Below are 10234 nucleotides of genomic sequence, written 5' to 3'. Positions count from 1 at the left end.
AACTAGTTTGGTTTATGTTATATGTTATGCTGAGTTTGCCTTCTTTTTCTTTTTAGTTTTTTCTAAGCAGGCTATGTAGATTAAGGTCAGGGCTATGGATTCACGTTTGGGCTGATCACATACATCTGTCCAAGACTAATGTCTGGGCTGGCCCCACGCATTCTGCCCATCCATTAGTTTGGCTTAGCTGGGCTTGTGTAGCTTGTTCTGAGTTCGGGACAACTCAAGAAGTCATCAACCCATTTTGTCTCTAAAAGAAACATGGTTGATGGGTATATCAACCATATCCAGATTTTTGTGGAGCAGTATAACCTGAGGTGCACAAATCAGGTTTTTTCTAAAATCCGTGTTCGGGTACATACCTGAGTTTGGGTATGACCGGGTTTTAAATTTTTTGGGTATTGTCAACAACCAGGTCGGTTAGGGTCTGGGTATTGGCCATGAAATCCATATTCTGTGTACCCGGGTTCAGGTTCGGGTTTTCTATACCAGGGTATTAGAATACCCTATTTTCGGGGTCGGGTAGGGTTCGGGTACTGGTCGGTTATGGTTCGGGTTCGTGTATAGATTAGGGGTGTTCAAAAAACTCGTGGCTCGCAGCTCGCTCGAAACTCGCTCGAAAAAAGTTCGAAAAGAGCTCGGCTCGAAATTGGCTCGGTTGTAAACGAGCCAGCTCGGCTCGGCTCGATTTGTAAGCGAGTCGAGCTCGAGCTTGGCCTGGCTCGGCTCGTGAGCTCGTGAGCCAGCTCGATAAGGTTTACATCCTTCATATTTTTGTCCCACATCGCTCAGAAGACAAAAATTAAGGGAGTATTTCCCCTATAAAAGAAGGTAAGGAAAATGTACAAATAGATTTAAGTATTTATACTTGCATATTTAGCCATTTGGTTAAATATAATTGCAATTATGGCCCTTAGTCTATGAAAATATTCATTTTTAGGGTTTTTTAAGTAGTAAATTTTGCGGTTTTTTGTTAATTCGAGCTACATCGAGCCGAGCCGAGCTAGCTCGAATTTTAATCGAGTCGAGCTCGAGCCTCAAATCTCAGCTCGATTTGAAATTCGAGCCCGAGCCGAGCCAGCTCGAATTGAGTTCGAGCCGAGCTCGAGCCAGGTCGAGCTCGGTTCGACTCGGCTCGTTTACAGCCCTAGTATAGATCGGACTTTTTCGATTCATTTTTTGGCATAAAACATAGAAATATAATGGAATCCTTTATTTATACATATTGTATGCCTTGAAATCTGCCAAAAAAACCTCACACAAGCTCTAAATGATCATATGACTGTTAAAAAACGTTCAAAAAAAGTTGTAAACAACGGGTCCGTGTATTTTTTGAACACGGTTACGGTTATTACGAAACCCAGGTATGGGTTTTATGGAAACCCAATTACGCTGAAAACACGGGTACTAATTATGCATACATCCTTACCCTACGGGTTCAGAGAGAGAGGGAGGGAGGGAGGGAGGGAGAGAGAGAGAGAGAGAGAGAGAGAGGGGGGGGGGGGGGGCCAAATCTACATATTTTTATTTTTAAGTTTAAGTTGTTTAAATGTTTAACCTATGCTACCAAGAATTATTAATTTTATTCTTGATTGTTAAAGATTTTTAATAAAAATATTAACATGTTTATTTATCATTGAAATGATTTATTCATTGTTTACAAGAAATAACAAAATTTAATATAAAAATATATGATTTTCAAAGTATTATAAAAGAATACATCTTAATAAAAACTTTGGTGAAGCATTAAAATAGATTGAATGTTAGGTTTATGCGAACAATATTAATTAAAAAGACAAAATATATCAACTTAAATGTAAAGTTTTAAGAAAGATTCTTAAACTTTAAATTATAATTTTTATTTTTAAATCTTACGTATTTTGTTTCAAAATCCGAAAAACCAAACCGTTGCTAAAACCGAAGTAATCGAAACTGAACGGTTTTCAAAAACCAAAAACCGAATGTTCGGATACAGTTTTAGTTTTACCCAAAACAGAGCCGAACCGTATACACTCCTAGTTATTAGTGTAGGTTATCGTTACATATTCTCATGTTGATAATCTTTTAAACAGTGTTGAAGATTTGTGTTACTCTTGATTTCAAAGGTTTATCATGTTTTCTCATATTTAAAAATAAAAAGATGGGGTTAAAAAATTTTTAAAAAAAACATCTTCTTAAACAAAGGGGAAATTTTTTATATGTTAATAAAATCAGTATGAAATTACATTTTTAATTGTTTATTATTTACATTAAACTAATTTTTAAAAAAAGGCTTAGTGAGTCCAAGGAACTCCACTTTTCACCTTTAAGGAAATCTAAGGGAATAATGAGGTGGCGTACACACACCTTATTCTCTCAATCCAGATTCAAAACACATACACACACCGTCCCTTTATCGCATTAACACCATCATATGCCATTAACACCAACAACAAAAATCTTCTTATGTTGTACCATATATGTTATGGATTCAAACCATTACAAGGTAAGGGAATTGTTTCACATTGTTTTGTATTTTTAAACTAACCAATGGGGTTACCCACGCTCCACAGCGGGCTACCAGGAATTCGGTCGGTATCATTTCAGTTAGACACTTGGACTAATTATTTGGACGTTCGGAGGTTAAGGAAAAAACCTTGATAAATTAAGGGTGTAGCCAATGGCAGAACTAGAAGATAAATTCAGGAGTATCCTGATTTTTTTTACCTAAGGTCCCCTTAGGGGCCCTGTACAGCTAGTAAAAATAGACCATTAAAATTTTCTTTTGCCTGGTCATTGTTGTGTGGCTAGTAAATATATATTTACTTAGGGTTACAAACGCTTGTGCAAACTTTTTGAAGTGTGGCTAGTAAATATATATTTACTTTGTCAATGTCAATAACTTGACCTCTTTATGTCACGATGCATAACTTGTGTTATAAAATAACACAAATGTGAATGTAATTCAATGCGGACTGAACACTTATCGTTTTCTTGACTCTTTGCATCTAATATAGAGTATACCTGTCCCTAACTTGAAACTGAGATTTAGAGCTTTTGACATCACGATGTATGACTTTGTATTGAGTGTCAATAAACATGTGAAGGTAGTTCAATCCCGCTAACACCATTATGAAGGTAGTCTAGTCCACTTTAAACTCATGTTATACGCTGACCACAATTTACGACACATGAATGTTTGTTCACCTTATCAGATCTTGTATTTCTCATTCCATCATCAAAAACTTTGAATGCAACACTCACCTCTGTAACTGATGATAACAAGTTGCCACCACCATTATTATCACCAAATAGATACTGCATAATCCTGTTTATAAATTTATAAAATCAGATTTGAACATCTTTTAAAATTACAACACACAAATCTTGATTAGGTTTATAAATTTCAACCGGTCAAAAAGTCAAAGCCCAAATAAACCAACATGGGTACCGTTTCATTATTCAAATCAATACATATAATCAATAAATCATTAGATCTAGAACTTGGTGAAATATGAAATAAAATTCAGACTTTTAACATAACGATATGATAATAAGTTAATCATAGTTAATCGATGGAAAGTAAAGATACCTAGCGAGTGGGATACTGACGATTGACTGGTTGAGCTCCGGCGTGGTGGATGATGACGGCCGGCCGGTGGTCGGAAAAAGGTATGTGACTGGGTACGATTGTGGAGAAGTTGTGTTAGGGCGGCTAGGGCTTAACAAAATAAAAGAGTATTTATAATGACGGAATATAACTTTAAAGTAAGAAAAAGCTTATATTAGAATAAATTATGATTTTGACCCGTGCTTATATCACTTTTACCCTTTTAAGATAAAAAGAAATCTTTTAATATCTGAGCCTCCAACGTCTTTTTTCTAACCCTTTTGGCCCTCATCACTAATTTATTCATTTACTCGGTTAAAACTAGTCATGTGCCTCTCACATGAGGGGCATTTGTGTCAATTCACCAACCTACTTATAAATCCTTCAATAAATAAATAAATAAATTGCATCCATATATCTTCATCTTCTTCAAGTAAGCATCAACGATATCCAGATCTCAAGATCACCTTTTCCCAATTCAAAACCACCGTCGCTAAACTCTCACACACCTTCAACACCCAACTGGCATCACCAAAACCGACGTTGTTCTCATCCTCGCCCCAAATTCAATTCAATACAGTGTTACAGTGTACTCCATCATAGCCCTTGGTGCCATTGTCACCACAGTTAATCCTCGGCACACTGTTGGAGAGATATCCAAACAAATTAAAGATTCTAACCTAAAAGTTATTATCACCGTTCAAGATTGTAAGAAAAAGTTGCAAACTTTGGGCTGTATGAAAAGGGTGTTTTTGGATTTGTATGAAAAAGTTCAGGATTGATTTTGGAGTTTATAGTCTATTAAATGATATTGCTTGATGAGTTTGAGATCTAGAGATATGGTTGATGCTTAATTGAAGAAGATGAAGAGACTTGAGATCTAGAGATATGGTTGTAACTTGTAAGAAAAACCAGAGGGCATAGATGGAAATAAGGTTGCCGGTGACTAAAATGATTTGATGTGTTTGAGGCCATAAATTATTTTGACAAGATGTGTTTAGGTGACCGAGAAATGGATGACGTGTCACACCCCAACCGATGGCGGAATCATCAGGGCACGACACTAGGCGAACCAGATTGCTCAAGAGAATCCATAACAACTATTTAATGACAATATTTAAAAGGTTCATTATCCCATACTAATAAACAAATATTTCAATAAACAGTCATAACGGAGTTCACATCTCTCAAACAAAAACAAGTTCGACAACCTAGATTTTATTTGGTGAGTTTCTAGACTTCCTATCCATTTGCAGCTGACATCCATCAACCTGTCACATACGTTAAAATAAAAGTCAATACAAAGAATGTAAATGTGAGTACATAAGTTTAGCATAGATATAGTATAAAAGCGTTTACGCATAACCAGCATAACACGTATCAGGCGAATCAAGTAACTATCAACAATGGTACAAGCTAACAATATGACTGCGAGTAGAGTATGCGCGACACATGTCCACCGAAGCGAACACGTGAAGTAAAATATGTGATCCTTAACAACCCCTGAATAAACAAGTGCTGAGTCCAAACTATAGTACTATCGTTGCTAAAGGCGGTTGGACAAGTCATCCTTGTGTAACATAGCAACAAGTATTCAACTAATCACGTATAACATGCGAGTGCGATTAGCGATTGGTAAAGCGTTTAAGTGTTGTGTTTTTTATAGAGAACGTGTAACACCTCGAATTTTTGTGTCCAATGATGTGTTAACACGTGTCAATTGATTACACGTGGCATCTATATTAAATAAAGGACTAATTTTGACAAACCTTGAAAGTATGTAAATTCGAGGGTTATAATTGTCAAACAAGGGTAAGTATACTGTATAGTAACCCTAAATAATGCTTGTACCTTCAAACGAATAAATCATAGATCGTACGGAAGCGAAACGCGAAAGAAAGTGAGAGATTACAAGCTACAGGGGTTAAATGTGTCAACATGTATAAACTATACCTCTGAGTGACCCTTTAACGTTCCCAAGGCTTTGTAACGGTATTATACACTCACTAGAATGTAATATATAAATTTCGCGAAGTTTCGTTATGAAACGAGAAAGTTACGATCGAATTCGTAGGAGAAGGGTTAAAAGCGTCAATAATATAAATTAAGGCCTTCTGAATAAATAAATAAATTAACCAGGGGCTTATCGATACGGATAAATAACGTGAGGTCCTTAATTGTAATTAAACGAGGGCCATATCGCAAAGTTACCCCTTCAAACCCGAAAGGTCAAGTTATTAATTACCGAAGATTCGATATTTAATATAAAGATTTAGTAATCATTTGAAAAAGATTTATTTTTAACCCCTTACGGACCGTAAAGGGGATGCCTTACGGACCGTAAGGAGGTGAATGATTAAAATTGATCCGCCTATGGCTTACGGACCGCAAGGCCGAAGCCATACGGTCCGTAAGCGATGCCCAGCGACAGAATTATGGCTGTTGGCTCCTTTAAGCGGCAAGACATTAATGTATGGGTTTTCCAGGGTCATGGGCGCCCTCTACTCGACCCATAACACTTAGGGACACCTGCCCATCATCCATGAGCACTTGTAGACCATTGTGTGATGATCTTGGACCATGTCTTTGGCTATAAATAGCAAGCTTGTGTTCATAAGTTCATCACAACTCAAACTCACTCATCTGGTCATTTCAAAAGCTCTCAAGTCTTCTTCATTGCTCTCTAAGCAAGTCTTAACTTCTGTAAGTTGCTTAGATCCTTTATAGATCAATTTACGCTTAGTAAATCACTAGAAACCAAACCGTCGTAAATACGGTTTGACTTTAAAATAAATCCGAGATGGTTCAGTCTTATGACGAATCAAAGGTAGTTATGAGTTGGTATTAATGTGGGTAATAAACCTCTAAAAGGGTTCCATCTGATCACCACTCTAACTAGCTCAAATGTCGAGTCAAACGAACGGTTAAAAAGTCAACAGAAAGCTATTTTTGCGATTTATGCATAATCTGTGATGTATATGCTATGGAACCTGGTTTGACACTCATAAAACATGATATTAAGTATATAAACTTGTTTGCGCTCGTTTGAATCGACCATTTGCTATATTGACCCGGTTCGGAGCCGAATGTCGCAAAAGTTTGACTTTTGCTTTGACTTCAGTTCTGACCCGTTTTAGTGAGGTATAAATATGCCTTAGGACTCTCTTAGGACCAGGTTACATGATGGTATAGACCTCTGTGATCGGTTCATGAGTTATCCGAGTCTTTTGCGCATTTCCGTTAATCGCCTAAAAGTTGACCGTAACGGCCTTTGAAAATAAAAACGAGTATTTCGGACACGTGAATGGACCAGAACCTTGCTTACCAAATTATAAGCATGTCCTTAAAGTTTCACGTCAATCCGAGGTCTAGAATGGGAGTTATGCTAAATAGCGCAATTAAAATAAACTTTTGTAATAAACGGCGCAATTAGCATAACGCCTATCTAAACCAAGATTTCGTCACCAAAACTTTTACCCACTGTTATAAAATAATATTTTGGGAATTTTAAAGATTTTTAATAATTTTTACCTTGCTCATAACCTGCGGTTATGGCTACGGTTCGGTAAATACCGAATATGCCTTTTCGGCCAAAACTTGAGTTCTACAAGGTCTTTTGACCCAATTCCAGTTGCTACTGATTTTAAATAATAAATAAAGTATTTTAGACTTTACAAACTGTTCGGGAAACTCAGATTTCCTGTAGAACTCGAAAAGCCATTTAAAAGTCTTTAAAATGACCGAAAAGCCCCTACGGGGCATAATATTAACTTAAACTCGTTACGGGCATCACGGAAGGTATCCTACTGGTACCACAACCTCTTTAAGGCATATTGACTTAGGAAATAAGTGTAAGACTCTCATGGTTAACCGTTTCGCCTATTGCGCGCACGGTTCGGCTTATGAAACTAGTTTTCATAAATTAGCCGATACGGGTCAAATTATATTATTTGAACCACAAAATCCAGAGTGTGAACCATAAACCCATATAAAACAAGTCTTTGAACTAGTTGGGTCAAAATTACACTCCATTCTCGGTTTTCGCCTTTTCGCGCGATTAAACCATATTTACATTCCGGAACCAACCGGTCTAGGCTACGACCAATATAGAGACCCATTAGGATTCTAAGAGGTTAATTAAAACCTTCGTTCCAGATTAGGAGCCCCAGTAAAAGCTATCGGTGATTTAATCAAACTAAGGAATAATACTTGCAAAGGTAAATACTTTAACTTATTTCCCCTATACGGGCTTGGGATACGGTATGTTAGTACCGCTTGATTGAGCATTATATTTTCCATCGCTTAGGTGGTTAATTAAATATTATGATCGGCTCATTTAAACAGTTTTGTTTCTTAAAAGCCTTTGGGGGGTTAATGACCGTTGTCCCGGATATCCTTGGCATCATTTTACGAAATGGCCACGACCATCGACATCCCGGTGTAGGCGTACACCCGGTATATATTGTCGACATTTAATTAAAAGACGTAGCCGTTGGTTTCTATACTACGGTTTTACGCAATGTGGTGTGTCTATTAATCTTTAACCCGACACGACCCGGCTACTGAACGCATAAAAGAACATGTAATACGTTCACAAGATTATTATGATTTTCCCAAGTTATAAAAGAATTTGTGCCTCGTGCATTCAAATCAATTTTAAATAAACATTTTTCAATGTGTCAGTTGAACGTATTTACCAGTGTAAACTGACGTATTTTCCCCAAAAAGATTAAGTGCAGGTACTATACGAAATGGGCTGGTATTAGCTTCCTAAGCATCACGAATAGTCTCGCAAACTCGATGCTGTATCTGAATGAACAATATTTTATCTTTATTGATCCGCTGTGGATACATTCAACTTCTGTAATACATTTGATATTACAACCAGAGGTTGAAGTATATATATTTATCTTTACGCTTCCGCTGTGCATTTATATAATTGTGTGGTTTGACTATATTGTTGCCAACATCGTCACGGTAATCCCCCACCGGGCCCACCGGTGAAACACGTGGAAATCGGGGTGTGACAGGTTGGTATCAGAGCCAACATTGAGTGAATTAAACACTATCCTAAAGTGTTTAATCTCAATGACACAATTGCACATACTTGAGTCTAGACAATAACTTAGGACAAATTCGGATTAATACTCCTTTTTGTCTTTATTTTTATTATGATTTTTAATAAGTTTTGAAGCAGGAAAATGCCGCCTGTTATCTTCCGAGGACGAGGAAGGGGAAGAAGAGGCCGAGGAGAGATCGTTACCCACAACGATCATGAAGTTGGACCGTCAGGTACACGACCTCCTTCGATGACAAGGAGCGAAGAACCACAACGACGAAGAGATCTTTATGAACCAGCACGGCATTCGACCTCTCACAGTTCGACGCCATCTTATCGACACTCATTCGGACCGGATTCCGAAAATGATCCGAACAACCCCCAGCCATCCTACATACCGCTACAGCGCTCGGTGTCTCACCGTGCCTTTGGTGATCCTACCCCATACTTCCGAGGTCAGTTTAATCCGGCTGACTACATACAGGAACCTGCTGGATTTGTTCCGCTTGGTCCACAAGACCACTTTTCTGAAGATCACATGGATGAAGACACGGATCATACTGAACCAGCTCGTGGTACGCCCACGCACCCGATTGAGATCTCCGATGGATCTTCATATCATGGTCCACAGTACCAAGGCCCAGACAGCTTCATGGCCTTGTTTGATCAACACGAGTGGTATTATACACCATCTCAACATGGATCGCAGCAGCAGCAGCAACATCCGCGCGATCCTTCCGAGGATCCTCACTTCGAAGCAGTGACGCCACCGCCTCCCCCACCGACTCAGCCAGTAATGCCTGATCCGCCAAGGCGAAGAAGATCAGGCGCACGGATGTCTACCCGTGGAGGGGAATTTCATTTCAGCACCCCTCGCCACTCAAGCGGGAGCCACTATCCATCAGTACCGGAGGAAGGGCCTTCAAGCCCAGTTCAAGAGGCAAATTCCGCACCAGTTGCGCCATCTTCGCCACCATTTGGGGATGACCGCCCAGTACCTCCGTACGCAACGGCTTATAACCCGTTTGAGCCAACGTCGCAAGCTCACTACAACTACAATTACGAGCGCGACCCATATGTGGTAGCGGCCAGGTATGACGCCCGCTATCCAGACAGAGCTCATGGACCTCCAGGAGCGCCGGATTACTCAGCTCATGGGTATCCAGCACCTCCTAGACCTCCAGTTCCTCAACCACAACCATGTTTCTCTCCCCCTGAGCAGGAAGAGATACTCCAACGACTAGATCGTGTGGAGAGAGAGTTTGAGGAAGAGAAAAAGAGCCACCGAGGTTTTCTCGAGGGCTTGGCGAACCTACTAAAGGGCAAAAAGAAGAAGCGTGACCACTAGCCCTTAATAGCTGTACTACCGTAATTTCTCTTTTTAATTAAATCCCTACGTGGACACTTATGGTATTTCAGTCCTTACATGGACTTATCGTATTTTAAATCCTACAAGGACATATGTCGTGTACTAGTCCCTGTATGGACCTATTTGTTATTTTAACCTTTATAAAGGTATGTACTGTTTAAAGACCCGTTTAGGGCAATATGTGATAGTATTTGAAACTATGGAATGTATGTTAAGA

The 10234-nt window shown here is 38.8% G+C and overlaps 1 long non-coding RNA gene across 1 annotated transcript; it reads right to left on the bottom strand.

Moving 5' to 3' along the window:
- Window positions 1–2669: 2669 nt before the first annotated feature.
- Window positions 2670–4539, bottom strand: LOC110874192. The gene is made up of 2 exons (XR_002555723.2): window positions 3572–4539; window positions 2670–3307 (listed from the first exon to the last, which is right to left on the bottom strand). It is a non-coding gene; the product is annotated as an uncharacterized LOC110874192 (long non-coding RNA).
- Between the last annotated feature and the right edge of the window lie 5695 nt (window positions 4540–10234).

The sequence above is a fragment of the Helianthus annuus genome, chromosome 9 (genome assembly GCF_002127325.2).
Source record: "Helianthus annuus cultivar XRQ/B chromosome 9, HanXRQr2.0-SUNRISE, whole genome shotgun sequence".
Lineage (NCBI taxonomy): Eukaryota > Viridiplantae > Streptophyta > Magnoliopsida > Asterales > Asteraceae > Helianthus > Helianthus annuus.
The sequence above is the reverse complement of the archived record's forward strand: the minus strand, read 5'-3'. Positions and strand labels throughout refer to the sequence as shown.